The 24,997-nt window shown below is 38.0% G+C and overlaps 1 long non-coding RNA gene across 1 annotated transcript; it reads left to right on the plus strand.

Annotated features, from left to right (window-relative positions):
• Positions 1-10,653: 10,653 nt before the first annotated feature.
• LOC106098401 (uncharacterized) lies at positions 10,654-19,864 on the plus strand. Its single transcript, XR_001224617.2, has 4 exons — positions 10,654-10,692; positions 16,902-16,994; positions 17,085-17,384; positions 17,478-19,864. It is a non-coding gene; the product is annotated as an uncharacterized LOC106098401 (long non-coding RNA).
• The last annotated feature ends 5,133 nt before the right edge of the window (positions 19,865-24,997 follow it).

Genomic DNA, 24,997 nt, shown 5'->3' on the forward strand with positions numbered 1-24,997 from the left:
GAAAACATTGCAATTTCCAGAGGTGTGGACTCGAGTCACATGACTTGGACTCGAGTCAGACTCGAGTCATTAATTTTATGACTTTAGACTTGACTTGAAAAAAGGTTGTAAGACTTGTGACTTGACTTGGACTTTTACACCAGTGACTTGGGACTTGAATTGGACTTGAACCTGTTTACTTGAAAAGACTTGATATTTTACCCAAATCTAAAATTTAACATACATATTATATAAAAAGTGCGGACCATTAATTCACTTTATTCATTCATTCATTCTTACCACACTCCGTATGTATGTGAGCGTGGGCTGTAGCACAGCCAATCAAATTAACCAGATTTGAAAAAAACAAGAACAAAAACACTCGAGCCAAAAATGCTTCCAAGAGTAATTTCTTTCGGGTACATAAACTACGAAGTAGTCAACAAAAAACGAAATGCAATATGTAAAACATGCAAGAAGAGAATCACAGACAGAGATGGAACAACTTCCAACTTTGTCCGACATTTGAAGTTGCATAAAGAACGGTAGGTGGTGCTTTTTTTTTTTTTTTTTTTTTTGCTACGATGAGACAGCTGACTTAGCTAACTTCATCTTATTAGCAAATGTTCTTCGGGCTACGTTGATGATACTGTTTGGCTTTAACAGGTATGATATGTTTGTCATGCTATTTTAAATCCGGTCCTGCAAGCGCATCCAAGAATAACATGCAACTTGTTAGCTCAGAATTGTCGGTGAATGGTGAGCAGGGTCCGTTTCAGAAAGTGGGTTCTGTAGCTGTACTCAGTCTCTCTCCGTCTCCTCCCCATCATTAACCCCGTAGATTTAACCCAGTTTAGACTGACAAATATTTATTTTACCATCACATCACAATTCAAAATCACTGTGTTTAATTTGCAATTAGTGTATGGTCGTGTTTAACTTTTGCATGTCTGAGCCTGGGAAATTTTTTTTGGTTAGAAAATCTGGCCCACCTTAGTGTGTAATTGAGTAGTCCTGCTATACATGGCCTTTTTCTTCTGTCATTTATGTCAATACATCAAATAAAATACTTTGATCTTATATTATTAGCTGTCGTTTATTTGCAAAGGTTATTCTCAACAGGGATGCTAGACAAAAACGGCGTTTTCTACAGACAGCCTAGCATACGCTCTCCACTTGCGAGTGAAAAAAGAAAAAGAAAAAACACCCCTTCCCTATTGGTGTTAGAGTTTACCATGTCAGCCAATCAAAAAAATGATAAGGCAACATGTGACATTTGGTTGTTTAGGGAGAAGGGGAAGTTTTTAGGAGTGACACCCGCGACGGAAAGCGGGCGAGCGAAAGAAAGAGAGAGAGAGAGTTTTCATATGTGAGACATTAGTGACGTTTAGCGTGTTTGGAGGCTATAGTTAGTTTGTTGTGTAGTTATTGTTTTGTATTGTGTGTCGGTTAGACTGCTGAATTTCATATTTGATCTAAAAAAGCTGTCAAAGGCAGATTCCAGTGTAAACGCTGTCTCCACATAGAAAACTGGACTGTTGCACCTCCAGTTGTCAGACCTGCAGGGTTTAGGCCTGTGGTGTTCTCCTCTGTCTTATACTGAACACAAACTACATTTTTTGGACTGGCACAAATAATTTGTGTGCCTTCTTATTTGATGCAGCACACCTGATTGTTCTGTAAATAGATTTAAATGGTTATATAAAAAACGCCTGAGGCCTTGGCTGCATTTTTAGGTAAATAGTACCATATAACTTTGTTGTTTGCAAAACTTGTGCATAATTTTTAGAAATGTACAATTTCTATTTGCATTTCAAGTCATGAAAATGATTCGTTAAACATGTAAAAAAATATAACTTTTTTCTACTCGGATTCTGAATTTTTTGTCTGAATTTAGATCAAATGTGCTAATATAGTATACCAAAATGAAAAAAATAACTCAAATTTCAGATATTTGAGGTTGTGCTGTAAATAATGATACCAAACAAGGCAAGAAAAACATATTTTAAAGGTGAAATATAGAAGTAAAATCAAAAGTAGTCAAGAACGGCCAATTATACCCGGGACCCCAAAGGGTTAAAAAAAAGACTTGAAAGGACTTGAAATTCAAAGTTTCGGACTTGGGACTTGACTTGACTGTTGTCTGTCTTGACTTGCGACTTGACTCTGACTTGCTTGACTTTACTTGAGACTTGACTTGTGACTTGAGGATAAAGACTTGGGACTTACTTGAGACTTGCAAAACAATGACTTGGTCCCACCTCTGGCAATTTCCCTTGTAAGTGTATTTAAAGAGTTATATTTTTACACACATTTTATACAATTACCATGCTTATAACTGCATGGTAATTAGATACAAATAAAGTGTTTTGACAGTCTTTTGGGCCTAGAGGGAAGCAGAGAGCACCCTTATCTCTGAGTACCTGTCACTGACTTTAAACACTTATACAAGTAAGAAGTTGTGTGAAATAATATTTCATGTTAAAAACGGTATCTTTTGCATGTGATCATAATTCATTCATCATCATCATCATATATGGAAAAAATTAAGTTCCTGAAGTCTCTAAACAAGAAAAGAAAGACACAGATTCTGAGTTTGTCTCATTCAGAAAAGGCCTTCCTTTCTATGATGAAGCATCACTTTAGTGTGATCTTTATTAGTTTCAGACCAAAATACATTTCAAAAGATATTTTAGGGTGAAGAAAATACATTTACAACCTTACAGTGGAATGTATATCAAAGTATCCTTTATTTAAATATATTTAGTGAAATTATAATAATAATAATGATGATGATGATAATAATAAAAGTAACAACATGTTTTATGTACATCTGCAAAACACTGTTGAATTCAAACAAAACAGAGTCAAAGGTCTAGCAAGAATGAGGTTGTTTATTCATTTGCTTACAATATTTCACATTACGCAATATCTCACTATAAAGTAGCATTAACTTGACTTTGAAATTATCTGTCAGTGATACAGTAAACAAGATACAACAACTGTTTATGTACACTTGAGGTTTTTCATGTCTCTTTAACAAAAAAATAAACAAAATTCCCATTCAGAAATCTCTCTTCTATATGATGGTATGTGTGTGTGTGTGTGTGTGTGTGTGTGTGTGTGTGTGTGTGTGTGTGTGTGTGTGTGTGTGTGTGTGTGGCACAGTCCACTTTTTTTGGAAATAGGCTCATTCTCCATCTCCCTCACAGTTAAAAATGCAGCGTCTTCTTTCTAGATCCGTAGGTTAATAGGACTTTGGAGCGGGATCTTAAGGGATGGGGCGTGGCCAGGATTTTTGCTCGAGGCGCCATATTAGCAGGCCAAACAAATGCTTGCTGTGTGGTCCGTTGTACACACACAGACACGCATACACATTTACACACACATACCATCGTATAGAAGAGAGATTTCTGAATAGGGATTTTGTTTTTTGTTAAAGAGACATGAAAGACCTCAACTTAAGGTTAAGTGTATAAACTTGAACTTGAAACATCTTTATGATGCAACCAAAAGAATCATGAATCTAAAAAGCGACATTTCTGGATTTTATTTTTGTCGACTTATGAAGTTATATATGTTGTTTTGTATATTTTTGAAATTTCTTAAGGAGAAGATTGGTGTTTGGCTGATTGGTCCTAACCAATTACTGTATAAAACAGGGGTCCCCAATCCCAGTCCACGAGGGCCGGTGTCCCAGGTTTCAGATGTGTCCTTGATCCATCACAGCTGATTTAAATGGATAAATTACCTTCTCAACATGTCTTGAGGTTCTCCGGAGGCCTGGTAATGAACTAATCATGTGATTCAGGTGTGTTGACCCAGGGTGAGATCTAAAACCTGCAGGGACACCGGCCCTCGTGTACTGGGATTGGGGACCCCTGGTATAAAAGATGAACGACGCGACAGCACTTCCTCCCATTGTGCAAAAATGAAGCCAAAATATTCCACTTGCGGGAGCTGCCATGTTCCACTTTTGGAGCCAGAGTCTGCTCAGTAGTAACTCGTGGTGGAGCGTCTCTGCCCACACACCCACTGGACGTGACCGCGAACACGCCCCCTTACACTTTTTACATAGCCCGGCTGCTCTGTCTCTAATTCTGCAGGGTATGATGACTGCTATTTAAAGCTACTAATTAAATGTTTATTTAGATTAAAATGTATCATACAAAACATGCACTCAAAAAAGTTGCATCTAAACAAACCAGTTTGAATCAACAGGCCTCTGTACCCTGTGTATGCAAACAGTTACAACTTATGTTGCTGGAGAGCACATAGTATACATGACAGATTACACATCCAAGATTTAATCATCATGTCATGCCTGTGGGAGTTACCTGGAATAGATGCAAAGACTGACTTAACATTAGAGGAAAGCATGTTGTCCAACATCGGTCTAAGGTGTGAGCGAACCAGGTTTTTTGGTTGTCACTATGCAGTTTAATAATTTTTACACAAACTAATAATGTCATGAATCGCTGTGTGCGGCCAGGCGGTGAGGACTCAAAATGCAGGACTCGCAACACGGGAATGAACTCAAAAGGGTAGTTTATTGTAGACGCAGGAAAATGATACAACTGATGATGAACTAAACTAGACTGGAAAAATATAACCTAACGTTCCACAGAGAAGCACACAAAGGATCACACAGCATGAGGGACGACGCGACACGGAACAGAGGGAGACTGTGGTTGTATCCCAATTCAGGGCATGCAGCCTTAAAGTATGCAGCCTTAACGGTCCACAAGGGCCGCGTACTGAAAGACAGCTAAGGCCGGAAGTGAGAGGCTTGTGAGATGGGACGGTCTAGCCTCCGTCGCGCTGCCCAGATTGCCTAGCAACCATGACACCAACCGCTGGAAACGTTTCATACAGCATTATTTGACAGAAATGAAGGAGAAAATCTTTTGTTAATTTGTTTGTTTTCACATGAGCTTTGTGTGATTTGATAAGTATCTGAGGCTGAGACCACGGGACTGTAAAAACATGATTGTTGGGCTTCATTTCCTTACTGAACAGTCATTTTAAGATTAGTTAGTAAATAAAAATTAGCTAATGTTGTTCATGAGACTAAAGTCATGGTAAAATGGTAAATGGCCTGTATTTGTATAGCGCTTTACTTAGTCCCTAAGGACCCCAAAGCGCTTTACACCACATTCAGTGATCCACCCGCTCACACACACACATTCACACTGGTGATGGCAAGCTACATTGTAATGTAAATATAGTATGGCCAATATTAAAGTTAGTATCATATTAATCATGATTTATTATTACATCAGTAAACTTGAACTCTGTGTCAAATACTGAGCTTCAGTAAAGATTCAAGTTGCAGTTATTTATATTTCCTATCACTTTATATCTTCACTCAAAGGCAAGTATCTTTGGCAGTGTACAAATAGATATATTCAAGAGACAAATATTGTTCTTTTAATATGTTGACATTACTAAAATTTTGCTCAGTGCTTTTGTAAAAACAAAATGTACGAGCTGTGATAACTGTTTCTGATAGAATGAAGATCAGACTGATATATGAAATATTCCTTTATTGGGTGAGAAAATCAGACCATGTCATAACAGCTTTAAGTCATACAGAATAGATATCAGAGCCTTAAACAGGCTGACTTCTGCTAAATGGGTCAAACTGGGCAGAAAGTATACAAACACATAACATCCTTATAGAATATGATGTAACACTATAGATCAACTTAGCTCAGAATATATAAAGCATATAAACAATTACAGCAATATGATGCAACAAACACAGCAGTGCTACTGATCCAAAATACTCAAAGCTTCATAGAACTGAAACAAACATTTCTTTTTAGCTCCATCCTGCTGCTGATACATACTTTAGGTTTCTGAATATTAAACTTGTTGCTGCCTTTCATAGTGTGTAACTTGAAGGCCCTGAGTACTTTCTCCCACACTGAAAACACTGGGATGATCAAATTATTTGAACATTACCTAATAAGACTGATTCAGGACAGACAATTAGTTATGTTAAACTTTTCTAGCAGTCCTTCACAAACAGGGAACAGTCTGTCTATTCTCTCCATCTGTCAGCTGCTGCTGGCTCTTCCTCCTCCTCTTCCTCACACACTGCTGAGTTTGTCCTGGTGGATCATCAGGGGTGCAAAGCCTGACAGATGATGTGCAGCAGTGGGTCCAAATGTTTTCAAATTCAGGGAAATGAAGGACGCATTTGAAGGCCGCATTTCGAGCAGCCTTTGAATTGGGACAGCCTTCGGCGCGTCGCTTTGACGTAATCGGCCTTAAAATGCGGCCTTTGAGGCTGCAGACCCTTAATTGGGATACAGTCATAGTACCTACGGTTGCAGCCACTTGGCCCCGCCCCGTTGTTGTGACGTTGTTTTAAAAAAATTACAAAAATAAAATATAATAATAACAACACAATAACATAAAAAAATGTAAATAGGTATTGTGTTTTTCAGCACAATATCTTACTTTTCAGAGGAAAATAGGGAAAAATTTGTAGATGGAAAAATCTCCATAAAAGTTCTTTGTGCATTTTGTTTTCTGTTTGTTAGAAAATTTACTATTTACTATTTATTCAAGTTTTTACGGTATCTAATATTTTGACACCTAATTTCCATGATCTAAATATTTTAAGAATTAGATGTTGGTTTGTCAATTGAACGTGTGTAGATCTTGCATTATTATGATTATACATTCAGTGGCATAAAATGGTCTTAAAATGACAATAACATAACTTGTCGCAATTGTTTATGAGGCAATATACCGACCAACAAAAAGGTGTTATCGTAACAGGCCTACAAAACAGACGTTTTTATGATTGATAAACACAAAAAATTAATACATTTAATTTCTCTGATATTCAGTTACAGTTCACACCACAGTTACCTGTACTTGCAGTGCTATACTGTAAATTTAAATCTCTGCATTTAGCATCCAACTAGAAGAGTCACAGTTACTGTGCCTCTTTTTTTTTTTTTTTTTTTATTACCTGTACGATTACTAACACATTTACTGTTTTAATTTTAGCCTTTGGATTCAAATGCAGATGTCCTTAATGTAAGTTGTGCATTTTTATTACATCATATTATTTTTATTATTATGTATTTATTTTATTTTACATTCAAATATCTCAAGCTTGCTAGTAGATAAAGAATAGTTCACCTATAAATTGATATTCCCGATTAATTTCTCACCTCTGATTGAATGCCTTTGTTTGTTGGCCTTTTTTGACCATAACAAGACATTTTTCCAGGATATATATATGGTGAATTTATAAACATAGATACAGTCATAGTGCTTGACACATGCACAGAGCAGTAGATGGAACTAGCTAGAAGGGAAATAATTACAATCATGATGTTGATTGCTGATGTCAGTATATATATTTTAGAGGACTGGTTTTTTTTCACCCAAAATGAACTATATTGCTTCAGAAGAGATTTATTACCCTTACGGATTCTTATATATTGTTCTGGGGTTTTTTGTTTGTTTGTTTTTGTTGTTTTCAGGCCCAAACAGCCACTTCAATGGTGCGCCGTCTTCCCACTGGAGGTTTTGATCCACAGCAAAAGTAAACAGCTTTGAAAGTCAGTTCAAATGGTTAGCTAATAGTATTTTAAAAAGCCTACTTCTCTGTCACCAGTTTCTTTACCAAAAAGTACCCATAAAAGTTTCTCTCAATAGCATATCATTGTAGTTCAAATGTTTAGATGAACAAAGATCAGATTTTTGGAAATCTAAAACTAGTCAGACACTCAAATGTTCATGCTTTATATAGGAGGACAGAGCAAAACGGACATCGGCGCAGAGCGAAGAACTGCCCTTGATAAGGACACTATGACAGCCATATATAGTAAGCGAAGACTTTCTGTGTATCTAAAATTGCATACTGCACAAGTAACTTACTTTGCAACCATTAAAAACATTGCACAAATAGGTGATGATGCATTGTAGTGGTTGATCTCAGACAAAGAAGGTCAACAGATTTATGAATGCTGGAGGGTAAGGAGAGACGACCTAAAGGGGTGTTAGTGTTACTGTAATGTGAACTGGATAGTGTGTGTGTGTGTGTGTGTGTGCGTGTGTGTGTGTGTGTATATATAAATGTGTGCGTGTGTGTGTGTTTTAGAATGTTTAAGTATGTTATGAGAATAAAATTATAAAATGTATGTTCCTTGCTTGATTGATGCTACATGTATGTTTTAGACATCAAATAAAGGTTTTTTTCAGTTGTTACATGTGAATGTGTTTTCTTAGATTGAAATATATGAAGGGTAAAATATATATATTTTTGAATGATTTTAAATAATTTTAATTTGTAATTTGGAATATATTTTGAAATATATTTCAAAATATACAAAAAATGGCCAAAAAATATATGTGCTAAATTACATTTCAAAATATGTTATAAATATATTTCCAGATAACACACACCAATTAGTGTCACAACGGGACTGAACGGACTCACACGCAGGCTCTGAATAGAGAACAAAAGAATCTTTATAGGGCTTTGGAGCGTGATGTCACTGGAGGTGACCCCACAGGTGAGCTCCGCCCAGGCGGAGGGAGGAAGGAAAGAGAGGGAGGGAGAGAGCAGGAACAAAATCAGAACAAAAACACATGTAGCCACACTGAGCCAACCAGGTAGACACAGGGACCCTGACAATTAGTTAAACTGCAGGAATGTCTTAAAGACATAAAGAGCTGGATGGCCGCTAACTTTCTGCTTCTTAATTCAGATAAAACTGAGGTTATTGTACTCGGCCCTGAAAATCTTAGAAATATGGTATCTAAGCAGATTCTTACTCTGGATGGCATTACCTTGGCCTCCAGTAACACTGTGAGGAACCTTGGAGTCATTTTTGACCAGGACATGTCCTTCAACACACATATTAAACAAATATGTAAGACTGCTTTCTTCCATTTGCGCAACATCTCTAAAGTTAGAAATATCCTGTCTCAGAGTGACGCTGAAAAACTAGTTCATGCATTTATTACTTCCAGGCTGGACTACTGGAATTCATTATTATCAGGATGTCCTAAAAACTCACTGAAAAGCCTTCAGCTGATCCAAAATGCTGCAGCAAGAGTACTGACAGGGACTAGAAAGAGAGAGCATATTTCTCCTGTTTTGGCTTCCCTTCATTGGCTTCCTGTTAAATCCAGAATTGAATTCAAAATCCTGCTCCTCACATACAAGGTCTTAAATAATCAGGCCCCATCTTATCTTAATGACCTTGTAGTACCATATCACCCTATTAGAGCACTTCGCTCTCGCTCTGCAGGCCTACTTGCTGTTCCTAGAGTATTTAAAAGTAGAATGGGAGGCAGAGCCTTCAGTTTTCAGGCCCCTCTTCTGTGGAACCAGCTTCCAGTTTGGATTCGGGAGACAGACACTATCTCTACTTTCAAGATTAGGCTTCAAACTTTCCTTTTTTGCTAAAGCATATAGTTAGGGCTGGACCAGGTGACCCTGAATCCTCCCTTAATGCTGCAATAGACGTAGGCTGCCGGGGATTCCCATGATGCACTGAGTTTTTCCTTTCCAGTCACCTTTCTCACTCACTATGGGATAATAGACCTCTCTGCATTGAATCGTCCCTGTTATTAATCTCTGTCTCTCTTCCACAGCATGTCTTTATCCTGTCTTCCTTCTCTCACCCCAACCGGTCGCAGCAGGTGGCCCCGCCCCTCCCTGAGCCTGGTTCTGCCGGAGGTTTCTTCCTGGTAAAAGGGGGGTTTTCCTTCCCACTGTCACTAAAGTGCTTGCTCATAGGGGGTCATATGATTGTTGGGTTTTTCTCTGTATCTATTATTGTAGGATATACTGTACAATATAAAGCGCCTTGAGGCGCCTTGAGGCGACTGTTGTTGTGATTTGGCGCTATATAGATAAAATTGAATTGAATTGAATTGTGCACGCAGAAAAAGGTTTATTTAGAGCAACAGGTGGGATATATATATGCATACAGTGAATGTGAGGAGTGAGCTCCAGGGATTCCAAGGGAAGGTCCAGGGCTGGGGGTAAACTCTCTTAAACTCCTTTTCACTCAGCCCGTGATACGAAACACACTCGGTCCAAAATCCACACCATGCCTTACTCACACTCTAGCTCATCCAGGAGAGGCAAGCAGGGGTCCAGGAAGGTCTGTATGAATAAGATGGAGAACAACAGTTAGGAAGCGAACCAGGGAAGACAGGAAAGATACCCCAGAAAGCACCAGGGCTACACTACCTGAATAAATACAACGATCCAGCGAGGATCAACACTCCACCGGGCCCTTAAGTATTGCCTGAATCAGTCAGCAGAGATTAGCAGCAGGTAAGTAGTGCATGACATTTCCAAACATACCAAAACACAATAAAGTGTCATCCTGCAAAAACAGCACAGTAGGTGCCTTTCACAGTGTACACAGTACTGTCCTGGTGTTGTTTCTGAAAGAAAAAGTTTTTATACAACGTTAATTTAGCATAACCAGAAACAAGCTCACTTGTACCTTTGACACATTTTAAGCAACATATCTGTCTCTCACTTTCCTTCTTCCTTTTGTTTTCCTGTCAGTCATTTTTTTACCTTGGAAGGCAGTTTCACAGGTTCCCTGGGTGTGGTCTCACAGTTGGATAACTGATAATATAATAGATAATGATTGTTTTGTTGGGGTTTTTTTATGCCTCATTCTCACATCCTCTCGGAAGAGATACGCTCTCTGCCAAGTAAGTACTACTGCTTCTTGAATATATTTTAACTAAATCCATGTCCATGCATGTGTTAATTGGCTTAATGTAAGTAGATGTGTTTAGATGCTGCTAAAATAACCTGTAACTAATAGCTTCAGAAGTAACTTTTACCTAAGAAAAGAATGTTCATAGGAAAAATATTAAGTCTAAAAAGCGAAAGTATGCATTACATAAAGTTGCTTTTTTTCCCATTTTAATTTGAAATTTTCATTCAACTCTTTGAATGAGAATACTGTGATCTGTTTATGACACTTTAAATGCTTTCACATTTTTTCATTTTTATTTTTCTACCAAACTGATAATTATTATCAATTTTAGCTTTAAGTCATGAGTAACTTATTTTGGATGGAGATCTGGAGTTTGTAGGCTTTCCATTGTAGCTGTAAGCTGACTCTTTATTGTGACAGCAAATACACACAAGTCGATCAATACAAAGCTGTATTCCTAATAAATTGCGCACATACCTACTACCCAGGTAGGGGAGACCGGGGATAGTTGTAACATTTTTGACATTTCTGTCTGTAAATTGGAGCTCTTTTAAGGTAGTGGATTGAAAATTTAATGCAAAGTATTTACATGTCTCTGCTATTAAATAGTGCAGCTATTTTCTCTGCAGCACAATTACCCATTGCATGGTATGGTCTCAAACACAAAGAGTGAAATGTTACAATTAACCCCATAGTCTGGGTTAGTTGTAACATGTCCTGGGGTGAAATGTAACACAATGAAATAAGGGTACTAACAAAACATTAACATGTAATCTTTGTTTATTCAACACATGAATGCACTTAGAGCCATTTATGTAGCTATGTGTGTGACAGAATGCAGAAATCTAGCTTTTGAACATATTCCAACCCCCCAAAAAAGACAAATGATGGAATTTTCTGCAACTGAATATTTCATTAATTTTGGTTGGTCTTCCTTGAGTTTGGCCTCATTGGCTCAGTGGGCATTATAACCTACAACTCTTGCACCAATTTTGAACATAACAATGAAGCTGAAAAAATGTAGTTGTGCACCAGCATCGCAATTCCATTACTTTTTATCATGGCTTTCCTTGGTGTGGTTTAGTGCTTCAGAAAGATGAGAAAATCTGTTTCTTGCACCCATCCTGATTTATTTCCACTACCAATACTTCCTACTGGTCCATCTCTGACACAGTGGTCTGCATAATGTATGTGTGGGAACACAAACAGTGGAGGAATTGTGTTGCCAATGGCATTAACCGCATATACAAAGGCGACCAGTGAACCTCTCTCTGCTGATGTCGTTGCCCCAACTTGTTTAATATAAGTTAAAGTAATAGTGTGGTAAGTTGTAACATCTGCATTATTGTTACAACTAACCCAGACTGTTGCTGTTACAACTGACCCAGACTCCTATAGCCATGAACTAGCTAACATTACAGCCAACGGCTAAAACATTAGCACAGGCGACCTACACAGAATATATCCCCATAGACATACAAATAACATAATTTAAGTATGATGCATTTAACTGCAAAGCAGATAATGCTATTAGAAATTGAAATAAAGTAGAAAAACTTACTTTTTGGCATAAAAATTACTTTTTTTCGTATTAAATTGTCTGTGTTTGACAAAATGTGCTGATTTTTCACATGTGATAGCAGAACTGAATTGGGCATGCACAGGATGAGTCACATCATTTGAAAATTAGCCCTGATTGGAGAAATTGGAAGTGTTACAACTGACCCACGTTACAACTATCCCCGGTCTCCCCTATCTGTGGTAGGATGTTTTGTAAAATCGTAATCCCAGTAATCATTTGCAGTAGAGGAGGTGTCAGGGGAATACGGAGGTGTAAAGTACAAAACTAACAAAAACTCTAAATGAGCGGAGAGATTATTCTCTTCAGTTATTCCATGTTGTTCATCAGCATCTATAATCTGAACTGTATTAGTGACTATAATGACGGCTACAGTGGAGCTGTTGGCTTAGTCCTTCAATTGTTTGAATTTCCACAGAACACAGTCACAGTTGGAGTGACTGTACAGTGTGGAATGTGACTGAAGATGTATTAATGCCAAACCAAACGAACAAACTATAATTTAAAAAATGACACTAATGACTCACTGACAGCTCATCAGTGTGAAGTTGGCAAACACTGTAATAGAATGCCTTTTATTGTCACTATACACATGTACAATGAGATACAGAGCATCTACTCAGTGCAGACATGTGGGAAAAGAAAAGGGGGTGAGGTGCATAGTTCTGCTGCACTATATACATATGAACAGTATTCAAAAAATATCAGATGTACAAATATACAATCAGAAAACAATAAATATTTACATTGTGGGGTTTGGGCACGTAAATTAAATATTGCACAATGTTTTAGGAGTGAATTAGGAGAAGGTCACTGCAATATGGGTTAATTTTAGAGGATTCTGAAACAGCAGGCAAAAATAAAAGCAAAGAAATACCCAGATGCCATTATGTCAGGTGGAGACATTATTTCTGAGGTTCATTAGCAAACTCAGTCAGGCAGTGCAAACTCAGTCAGGCAGTGCTGTATATACTGTATAGCAGAGGTGGGACCAAGTCATTGTTTTGCAAGTCTCAAGTAAGTCCCAAGTCTTTATCCTCAAGTCACAAGTCAAGTCTCAAGTAAAGTCAAGCAAGTCAGAGTCAAGTCGCAAGTCAAGACAGACAACAGTCAAGTCAAGTCCCAAGTCCGAAACTTTGAATTTCAAGTCCTTTCAAGTCTTTTTTTTAACCCTTTGGGGTCCCGGGTATAATTGGCCGTTCTTGACTACTTTTGATTTTACTTCTATATTTCACCTTTAAAATATGTTTTTCTTGCCTTGTTTGGTATCATTATTTACAGCACAACCTCAAATATCTGAAATTTGAGTTATTTTTTTCATTTTGGTATACTATATTAGCACAGTTGATCTAAATTCAGACAAAAAATTCAGAATCCGAGTAGAAAAAAGTTATATTTTTTTACATGTTTAACGAATCATTTTCATAACTTGAAATGCAAATAGAAATTGTACATTTCTAAAAATTATGCACAAGTTTTGCAAACAACAAAGTTATATGGTACTATTTACCTAAAAATGCAGCCAAGGCCTCAGGCGTTTTTTATATAACCATTTAAATCTATTTACAGAACAATCAGGTGTGCTGCATCAAATAAGAAGGCACACAAATTATTTGTGCCAGTCCAAAAAATGTAGTTTGTGTTCAGTATAAGACAGAGGAGAACACCACAGGCCTAAACCCTGCAGGTCTGACAACTGGAGGTGCAACAGTCCAGTTTTCTATGTGGAGACAGCGTTTACACTGGAATCTGCCTTTGACAGCTTTTTTAGATCAAATATGAAATTCAGCAGTCTAACCGACACACAATACAAAACAATAACTACACAACAAACTAACTATAGCCTCCAAACACGCTAAACGTCACTAATGTCTCACATATGAAAACTCTCTCTCTCTCTTTCTTTCGCTCGCCCGCTTTCCGTCGCGGGTGTCACTCCTAAAAACTTCCCCTTCTCCCTAAACAACCAAATGTCACATGTTGCCTTATCATTTTTTTGATTGGCTGACATGGTAAACTCTAACACCAATAGGGAAGGGGTGTTTTTTCTTTTTCTTTTTTCACTCGCAAGTGGAGAGCGTATGCTAGGCTGTCTGTAGAAAACGCCGTTTTTGTCTAGCATCCCTGTTGAGAATAACCTTTGCAAATAAACAACAGCTAATAATATAAGATCAAAGTATTTTATTTGATGTATTGACATAAATGACAGAAGAAAAAGGCCATGTATAGCAGGACTACTCAATTACACACTAAGGTGGGCCAGATTTTCTAACCAAAAAAAATTTCCCAGGCTCAGACATGCAAAAGTTAAACACGACCATACACTAATTGCAAATTAAACACAGTGATTTTGAATTGTGATGTGATGGTAAAATAAATATTTGTCAGTCTAAACTGGGTTAAATCTACGGGGTTAATGATGGGGAGGAGACGGAGAGAGACTGAGTACAGCTACAGAACCCACTTTCTGAAACGGACCCTGCTCACCATTCACCGACAATTCTGAGCTAACAAGTTGCATGTTATTCTTGGATGCGCTTGCAGGACCGGATTTAAAATAGCATGACAAACATATCATACCTGTTAAAGCCAAACAGTATCATCAACGTAGCCCGAAGAACATTTGCTAATAAGATGAAGTTAGCTAAGTCAGCTGTCTCATCGTAGCAAAAAAAAAAAAAAAAAAAAAAAGCACCACCTACCGTTCTTTATGCAACTTCAAATGTCGGACAAAGTTGGAAGTTGTTCCATCTCTGTCTGTGATTCTCTTCTTGCATGTTTTGCATATTGCATTTCGTTTTTTGTTGACTACTTCGTAGTTTATGTACCCGAAAGAAATTACTCTTGGAAGCATTTTTGGCTCGAGTGTTTTTGTTCTTGTTTTTTTCAAATCTGGTTAATTTGATTGGCTGTGCTACAGCCCACGCTCACATACATACGGAGTGTGGTAAGAATGAATGAATGAATAAAGTGAATTAATGGTCCGCACTTTTTATATAATATGTATGTTAAATTTTAGATTTGGGTAAAATATCAAGTCTTTTCAAGTAAACAGGTTCAAGTCCAATTCAAGTCCCAAGTCACTGGTGTAAAAGTCCAAGTCAAGTCACAAGTCTTACAACCTTTTTTCAAGTCAAGTCTAAAGTCATAAAATTAATGACTCGAGTCTGACTCGAGTCCAAGTCATGTGACTCGAGTCCACACCTCTGCTGTATAGTATTCAGCCAACCCTCAGTTCAGATTTTGCTTCCAAGGAGCCAGACTTTAAAAAAAAAATTATTTCTTCTAAAAAGCGCAAAAGATCTCCAGGCTTTCAACGTTTTTCTTTCCAGATTCTTCCGGGCAGTTTTCTTCATTCATTTTTTACACTTGACCCTTCTGAGAGGAATGTTTGTTTTTGGTAAGCCACTAAATGCTGCTCTATCCAAGGATAAAAAGGCTATGTAACTCAAGGAAGAACCAGTGCAGTGTCTACACATAACAGAAAACTTAACAAAGAACCATTATACATTTTCTGTATAGCCACTTTGTTACTAGCTGCCTGTTGCAAAAATAAAAAATAAAAAGCGGTGAAGATAATACAGTTTGACAGACATAAAACAGTATTTTTGCACCAACAGGGTGATTCCCAAAGAGCCACTAGCCCAAAACTAATCTTGATTAATCATGGTGTGCAGTGTGTCATTGAGAAACAACAGGCCCAAAGACTATCTACAGCAGACTGAACAATATCTAAAAGTCGTGTTCTTAAGAATAGTAAAAAGTCCAGCCAAGACGTGACAGAGGAGCTCAGAAATGCAGCTGGCCCTGCAGTTGAGATGTCCTCTGTGGCAAGAGTAGGAAGGTTAAATGTTTTTCAGTGTCTAATGTCTCCGTGTTCCCCTGATGAGCTTCAGTGAGTAATACAAATTCTTAAAAACCTCTTTCTTTCTGTTGGCAGCAAACAATTTTACAAATTTTTTTATTTTTCTATAAGAATCAATATATGATCCTAAAACAGGACACTTACTCCATACTTGGAGATCTCATATCAAATTTATATGTGCAATAAGCTTAGGACTGAATTCTGCTTTTGTATTTAATCGTAACTAATCGTAACTCTCAAACTCTTAAACACCACAGAGTCTCCAGCTGAAAGAACAAAAACTGAAACTGTTGAGAGCAGGTTGTGCTTCTAGTTTAAATTACCTGAAAGCCCCACATTTTCACTGGTTCACAGCATGTTTAAAGCCTAAATCTTGTCCTATTTGTAAAATTATTGTATTCTATTGTTATGTATTATATTTTTTTTTCTGTTGCCATTTTATCATCATCATCAACATCTGATAGCATGTTAACAGATAAACAGAGAAAGTGGGTAACCACTGTTGTGTAGCCTTTATAGATGTCCAGGCATCTAATGCAAAGAAAGCGTGACTATGTTAAACATTATTTAGGTCTGGTGCACTAGGTGTAAGCAATTATTGGATAACATGTTAGCCTTAGCAGCTATATGTAAGTCTTAGCAGCTATATGTAAGTCTTTACAGCGTTTTGGAAACAAGAATATTTATATTGGTGTTTTTCCTGTTGAGAATGTTTTTACTTAAAAGTACTCAGATATTTTCTTCTTTTTTCCAGTTTCTAAAGACAGTGGCACTTCCAGGATGTTCTGCCTGTGGATATGTTTGAGTGTGTTTTGTGCTTTACCAAGCACTGTATCATCAGATCAAGGTATTTTTTATCCCTTGTACTATACTATTATTAAGACACTGGGACAAATAAACAAGGAATAACATCACTTATTGCTTTTTTCTCTTCCAGGCGTGTCACTGACGTGTAACGAGGCTGTCAACGTTACCGCTGGAGAAAATGTGATTCTAACCTGTTTCATAAATTGGATTTTAGAAGGAGAAGACTGTGTTGGTCACAGTTATGTCTGGCGTAACACAAATGGCACCAAACTCTGTGACAATGGCGTAAAATACGGCTGTAAATGGAATAATTATACCTATGTGTCACTGACCATCTTAGATGTGATAGAAAAGGACGTTGTCACAGTTGAAATCTCGACAACCTGTGGTATGGAGAAATCCCGTCCTATCAGAGTACAGCCAATCAGCAGTGAGTATGTTTCAGCATTTTAAAGTCCCTGTATGCAGAACAAGTTGTATTCAGTGTACCTGTCATGTAAGTATATTGTACTGTATTCTACAGGTGAACCAGCTGTATCAGATCGGTTGCAGGAGGAGTCAGCACATGCTGCAACCACTGCGCTTTGTGTTTTTGCCTCTGCTGCTGTTGTTGTGGTCATTTTGTGTTTCCTATATAGAAAATACAGATGCAGAGTGAGAGGACAGTGACATAGACTGCACCAGGGAGTACAGACGGACAAATTCAGATTGTTTTTATCAGTGAACGGGTGGATATGAATGTGTAAGCTGTTTGTGAAAGCTAGTGCTCACCATTGATGGCTCTGCTCCTAAACCGTCCTGTTGTCATCATTGTTTTGTCATCCGTTTCATTTTTAGTCTTTCATGAAATTCTTTCTTGTGTTTATGCTGACTGAGCAACATTCACATGAGGATTTTATGTGATTAACAGAGTGCTCTACATGACTTTCAGTCATGTCATATAGTTAAAAGAGGAAAATGATGATGAACCAGCATTGATGTAGATGTTGCACTGTGCAGTAAAGACTCTATGTTGGGATTTTTTTTTAACTTTCTGCCTTTAGTCTCTTATGTCTAAACACTGGCACGGTGTTCTTGTTTCTCTGTTTCTAAATTAGGTTTAATTGCATTTGCAAGAAACTTTTTTTTCTTTTAAGTTCTTCCTTTTTGCACAGTGTTGACATGAATTTATTTCCATTTACACTTCTTCACTTAGACCGTTTTAAAATATTCACTTATATCATATGATTTTGATTCAGCGTGGACCTTCACATATTTAATTCTGGCTCAGCAAAGCGTGAACCATGGAACTGTGAAGTTTAGTAGGTCATTCTTACTTTTAACCACTTGGGAAAGCTGTCTGTATTTGAACAGCCTGTGGCTCTGAAACTGATGACCTGAACCTGTGGAAACTGAAGGAATTTGAAGAGTTTAATGATTCAGAATCTTAGTAGTCTAATATGAGAGTATTTCAAATTCCGTGTGACGGGATCATACCAAAAGAGTAGGGTCTCAGACCTCAAAGTTTGCTGGTGACACTATTGTGTTTGGAGTCATTGCTGACAGGAATAAATCAGCCTATAGGTGTTAGGTGGAGCAGCTGTCCAGGTGGTGCAAAGACAACAACTTGGTCTTGTCCTCAGACAGATGATTCAAGCCTATGAAACAAGGATCAACCTGTGAAAGAACAGGTTAGATTCTGAAGCAATTATGTCAGTTAATGCTGAGTAAAGCACTCAGGCCGCAGTTTTCAACAGCAACAGGAAGGGAATGTGCAATATGTTGAAAGACAAGTGCATGAGATGATTTCACTTACTATCAAAAAGAAAGAGGTTATGTTTTTGTTGGCATTTGTGTGCATACAGGCATGTTATCTTTCTTTATCTGACAAAAACTTTGTAGGTGTGTCGAGCTGGGTCATGTTAATGATTTGGCTTAAAATTTGGCTTACATCCAGCAAGATCTTCAAGGTCAACTTTAATGATTTATAGGTTGAAAATTTACAAAAAGATTGTTAACTTAGAAACTATCATTCTTTTAAGTGTGATGTAAATTGGTAACATATAGAAAGTACTGTATAAAGATGTAAAATATCAGGTCACATTTGCCCCTCCATGAGTCTCCGTTTTACCATGGTGCAGAGGTTTGTGTGCCAGGGGCTAGGTTTAGTTTAAAATGAATTGTTTTGTGCTGTAATTCTGTATCTATTTATACTCTCGTTAGTTCCTTTTCCTTATTTTGTGCTTGTATTTCCCGCACTGAATACTCTCACCTTTGTTATCCTTCACACATTTTGAATTACTGCTCACTTGCCAGATGTGTTTCTTGTAGTGAAGTATTTTGGGGGCGATTTTTAGTTCTTTCTCTTGTCACTCCTTATGTTGACTTCCTCCTGTGCAACCTTTTGAAGTGTTTTTAGATTTTGGCTTGGCTGTTTATTGGATGCCTTCATGTGCATAACCACTGCCTGTTTTGGAAATACAGATTTTTATTGGTGGACTTTAAGTCTGTGGACATCTTTAGACTACTCCTGCTACCACTGCTACAAAAATAACTATTTAAAACATTTTTTAGTAATTAATCCCAACGTTTATATCTTTTTTTATTTAAAAAAAAAAAAATAATCAGTAGCAACTTTTCATTCATCTTACTTTGTTTATTCTCATATGAACTGTCCCAAGAGTCGATTTGAACGTTAATGTTTACAAACAGAGAGTACCAAAAACAACTGTTGTCATCGGGCACCTTTCATAATGGACACAAGAGGCCAGTTTTGTTTGGAAAACTGAAATAATTTTCATTTCATCAATGTGTTATGTTGTAATCTCAAAGTAGTTCATCTAAACTTCATGTTGAGCAACGTGTGTGCCTCTTACATTCCCTTCATCTCAGCAAATCAGTTATTTTAACTCTGCAGGTAGGTAACTCTGACAGGTGTCCTGTATCAACTCATAGCTGGACTGGCCATTGGGCATACCGGGCATTTGCCCGGTGGGCCGCTGGCGATTTTTTGTTTTTATGGGCCAATGGATTTTTTTTTTTTTTTTTTTTTTTTTTTTTTTTTAGGAAGGGTATATATAATGAAAGGTGTTGGATTGGCCAATTGGTCATGATCGACTCTGGGCTGGACCAATTACAGCCGAGGAGGCCGGATGCACCCTCCCCCTTGTTCAGCAATCTTATAGACGAACTAAAGAAAATGGAGAACAAAAAAAGGAAAGGAGGTGTTTATGAAAATATCACTAAATCTGTCATTTATTAATTTTAATATTAATTAATGATCATGTCTCACCTCTAGTGTTCTTGGTCTTAATTTAAGGTTTCTACCACGTGTTGTAGATAGGAGGTTAACTCGACCAAGCAGTCTATTTGTTTCCGCTATGTACTGTTTAAAATCCAGAATAGGGAGGATGGTGTAGGTTTAAGTTTATTAGATTGATACATATATACCAACAAGGCAGTGTACATCAAAGCAGTTGTTTTCATGCAAAGGCTTTATGGTTTTTCCTATAGCGATTGACAGATGACGTGACTTTCGCACACTGCATGCCAGGAACTCGTGGCAAAACAATCCAAATACCGCATCAAATGCAAGCATTTGCAGCACCGCAAAACGTTCATTCTCCGGTTCCAATACCTTCTTGGTTTTTCTTTGCTGCACAAAAAAGGAATGTACAAAACTAAGGAGAACAATGCCGGTCCGTACAAAGACAGACTCGACGAAAAGGCAAAGAAAAGATACGAGGAAAAAATCAAAGGAGTGAAAGGGTCAGACCCTTACGAGCACACAAAGTGGACAAAAGACGTTAGCGTGCTGCCCAACTTTAACCACGCTCAGATTTATAATTATACGGATCTTGGAGTGAGTGCGTACACTCATGAAGTTTTTAGTTACTTCAGGTCACTGCAACAAGCCCGGGTACAGTTTACCGACGGATGGGTACAGGACGTTGAAATGCACTGTGTAGAACGAAAGACCATCGTACAAACAAAGGTAAGTTTACCAGTCTCACAAATCGTCTTCATAAATACATAATCGTTAACCGTTTATTAATATAACCTTTGAGCTCAACGGTAATTAATTAGTAGTAGAAATAATTTCTGGTGACAATAATATTGTATGTTGTAATTGCACTGGACAATTAGTGATACAAAACAACTGTTTTATCCTGTGAATAAAAGTATATGTTTTTGTCAATGTACCGTGGTAATAACAGAAGTGAAACGCAATATTGTGTCAGGACAATTCACTATTTATGCACAATAAATAAAGAAGCATAGCGTGACAATTTCTGTTCAGCGCCAGACTTGCTTGTAACCTATATCACCAATTATGTTAAGAAAAATGACGTATTAAGTACTACAAAACACTGACCTTTGTGGGAATGCTTGGAGCAGACTAACATGTGAGCTGGAGTGTTCTGAGACGTTATATTTGGTATATCTAGACCATCCGTTGGCTCTTACTTCGGAAACATGGCTTAAAAAATTTCTCTTCAAAGACATCCGATAAAAAAACCCGATCTCTTTACCTGTCGGCTTCCCGTGGCTGTCATGCGACCGGCTATTGCAGTTAATAATACAACAGCTTCTTGCCATTTTTTGGGTTTCTTTTTATCGCTGTGTAACTGAGTTCAATTGAAAGCCTGCGTGCGCTAGTACCTCTTGCCTCAAGTTCCCAGAATCCTTTGCGGTTTTACCCCTGAATGACGTCACATTTTCAATCTCTATCCTGGTGGGCCGGTCTCTAGTCAAAATGCCCGGGCCGATTTTTTGTCCCAGTCCAGCCCTGTATCAACTGGATACGTTTTATTTATATATTTATATATGTTTTTCTAAGTCATTCTCAGATGCTCTCCAAAGAGTTTAGTTCTCAGCTAAATGAGTGTTAGTCCTTCTGCAATAGATGTTATAAATTGCTCCTTTTTCTGAGGATAACTGAATCATGTGCTTGGTTGTACAAGAGTGATGGAGAGCTGTTTATCCAAAAAATATTGTTGTCTTTTTTAACAATACCTGTACATGATCTACCAAGGAGTAGATACTCCATAATCTGGTTCCCCTTTCACAGCTCGATGATACCATCTTCTTTTGGCTAAATCAGTAACTATTTGCAGGGTATCAACATTTAGGGAAGTGTCATGGTTCTGGGTCATTTTGACCTAGCATTTTCAGTTTCTTGCATTTTTGTGTTTTTTTCTGTATTATGGTTTATTTTCTGAGTCTTTAGTTGTCCTGTTTTGAACATTATAATCCTAAAGTTTAGTGTTATTGTAGTTAAGAGTTTTGTCCTTAGGTGTAGTTCAGTGTCTAGTCTGTGCCTGTCATGTTTCCTGTTTTACTTTGAAGGTCTGTATCTCATGTTAGTGTGTCCAGTGTTACTCTCCCCTGTGTTGTCATTGGGCGTTTATCAATATGCGTACTTGTGCGTACTTGCGTTCTCGTGTACTCGAGAACGGAAGTATCAGTCGGAGACCAAGTACTGTTCCAATTCGAAGTACGCATCAAGCCGAGAACGCGAAAAAGTCCCGGATGTGTTCTCGATCCGCCCGTTTTATCGAGCATGCATCGGTGTGGACTTGGGACAGCTATATATCCCAGAATGCATTTCGTCCAAAACTCAAAAGCGGACTCCCGGCACATCGTTTTCAACCTCCCCCCCCGCTCGCGGTCTTCTCACTACTCAGGTTAAAGAAACTCCAGCAGCTGTCTATAGTATTGAGTGTCCACTAGAATAGAAATAAAAGCGTTCTAACATCTCACCTGCTTGTTTTTATTAAGGTATGTACACGTATGTACATGTACACTATTTTTATTAATAGAGGTTTCACTACTGAGGTTAAAAATGATATATAAGTCACTTAGATCACTTCTAAATGTTAATGTTTGGTTTATTTCAGTGTTTTATTTGTTCCTGAGTAAACCGGTTTGGCTGTGATTACAGTTAAGCTTCATAACATGTTACTCACAGTTAAATTAGGAGGGGACGGCAGTAAAAACTCCGGACCTGTGACATCATCACGTACGCAGGTGTTCCAATTGTACATATCGCGAGTCCGTGCTCTGCCTCGGACCGGAAGGCGTTGCAGAGGGTCGTGAAAACTGCCCAGCGCATCGCCGGAGCACCACTTCCTGCCATAAAGGACTTCTACAGGAAGCGGTGTCTGAAAAGGGCTGGGAAAATCATCAAAGACCCCAGTCACCCATCACATGGACTCTTCACCCTCCTGCCCTCTGGGAGGCGCTACAGGAGCCTCCGGACTAAGACCACCAGGTACCGGAACAGCTTCTTTCCTACAGCTGTCAGACTCCTGAACTCTGCCTCCTGACATCTGACCCACATTAAACTCATGGACTGAATATACACACACCCACAACCACCTACACACACACACACACAATGGACAACTGTACCCTCAAACACACAATAATAACATGGACTGAACCACCACTCACAACCACTAGCACTTTATATAACCTCTGTAGAAATTATCCACATATCTCACTTATCTTAACTGCATTACTGTATAGTTCTGTGTAAATAATCATTGTGTACATACGATAATTTTTAAACCTACAACTGTTTATAACTTGCATAGTTCACATTTCTGTATAACTGTATATCTCATATTTCTGTATAGTTTTTTATTTCATATTCTGTGTAGGTTTTTTTTCATATTTATATCCTGTTCATAGCCTGTACATAGCTTGTACTCACTACAGCCTGTACATACTTATAGTTATAGAATATTCATAACATACTTCATACCGTGTACATTATAACATACCATAATAGACCCATTTCTGTAATATACTTACATATCTATATTATTGCTAATATATATTGTAATATATCTATATCATGGCTAAAGCTCTTCTGGATGGATGCAAACTGCTTTCGTTGCCCTGTACCTGTGCATGTGCAATGACAATAAAGTTGAATTCTATTCTATTCTATTCAAGTGCAGCATTCAAGTTGCTGCCATTCAGTGTGATCACTGCCATTTGCTTTTGATTTTTTGTCTTTTTTTTTCTTTTTGTCTATTGATCCAATTAAATTGTCTGTTAAACATGGTGTTGACCATGAAGTAGGCCCGGCTCCAGATAGACCAGAGGTCATCTGGATGTAGCCCCAAACAGAAAGTCACGTGTATTTAATTCTGCCCCAGGGAAAGACAAACCATGGAACAGTGAAATCTCAATAGGTCATTCTTACTTTTAACCACCTGGGGGAGCTTGTCTGTATTTGAACAGCCTCTGGCTCTTGTGTTGAGCCCAAGGGGACATGATGATCCAGAGATGAACAAAAAAATGCTGAGTGAATCAGTAGAGAGACAGACAACCATTCAAACTCACATTCACACCTGTGGGCAATATGAAAATCCCTAGTTAACCTGACCCCATTAATTGCATGTCTTTGGAAGCCAAAGTACTTGGAGAGAACCCAAACAGACATGGAGAGAACATCAAATGCCAGACAAAAAGGCTCCAACCAGATGGTGGATTTAAACCCAGGATGTTCTTGCAATTAGCCAAAGGAATTCCTAATAATCACTAACCCAGCAAACAGACCCACGTGCCCAAAGTGGGCAACACAGGGATGTTGACATGGTGAGAGAACCACAGAGACACCGGCTCCAGTTCTGCCGTAAAATGTAGAGCACATCTCAGTCCAAATGTGGCAACCTATTGATCGGGCTGCCTACACTAAGTAGAGAGGGACCCCCAGTGGAGCCCTGCAGTATACCCACAATATGCCCACACTTAAGGCATGGGCTGCCCCTTCACAAACAAAATGTGGTTTAACAAACATTCCCATGAAAATGGTCAATTACAAGGCCTGGGCTCAGAATAAGTGAAAAGTAACCAATGTCCAAATTAAAAAATAATCTGTGGATAACTATTTTTCTATTGTTTTACTATTCTCTTACTTTTCTTTATTAATGACCCCAAAACTGGTAGCTGGTGGTTTTTTCTTACCTGAAGTGCCCCATTGGTAGAGTTCATGTTGAGCAACCTGTCTGCTTCTTACTTTCTTACTTTCTGTCTGCTTCTTACTTTCTT

This window comes from Oreochromis niloticus, linkage group LG8 (assembly GCF_001858045.2).
Source record: "Oreochromis niloticus isolate F11D_XX linkage group LG8, O_niloticus_UMD_NMBU, whole genome shotgun sequence".
NCBI classification, from domain to species: Eukaryota; Metazoa; Chordata; class Actinopteri; order Cichliformes; family Cichlidae; genus Oreochromis; species Oreochromis niloticus.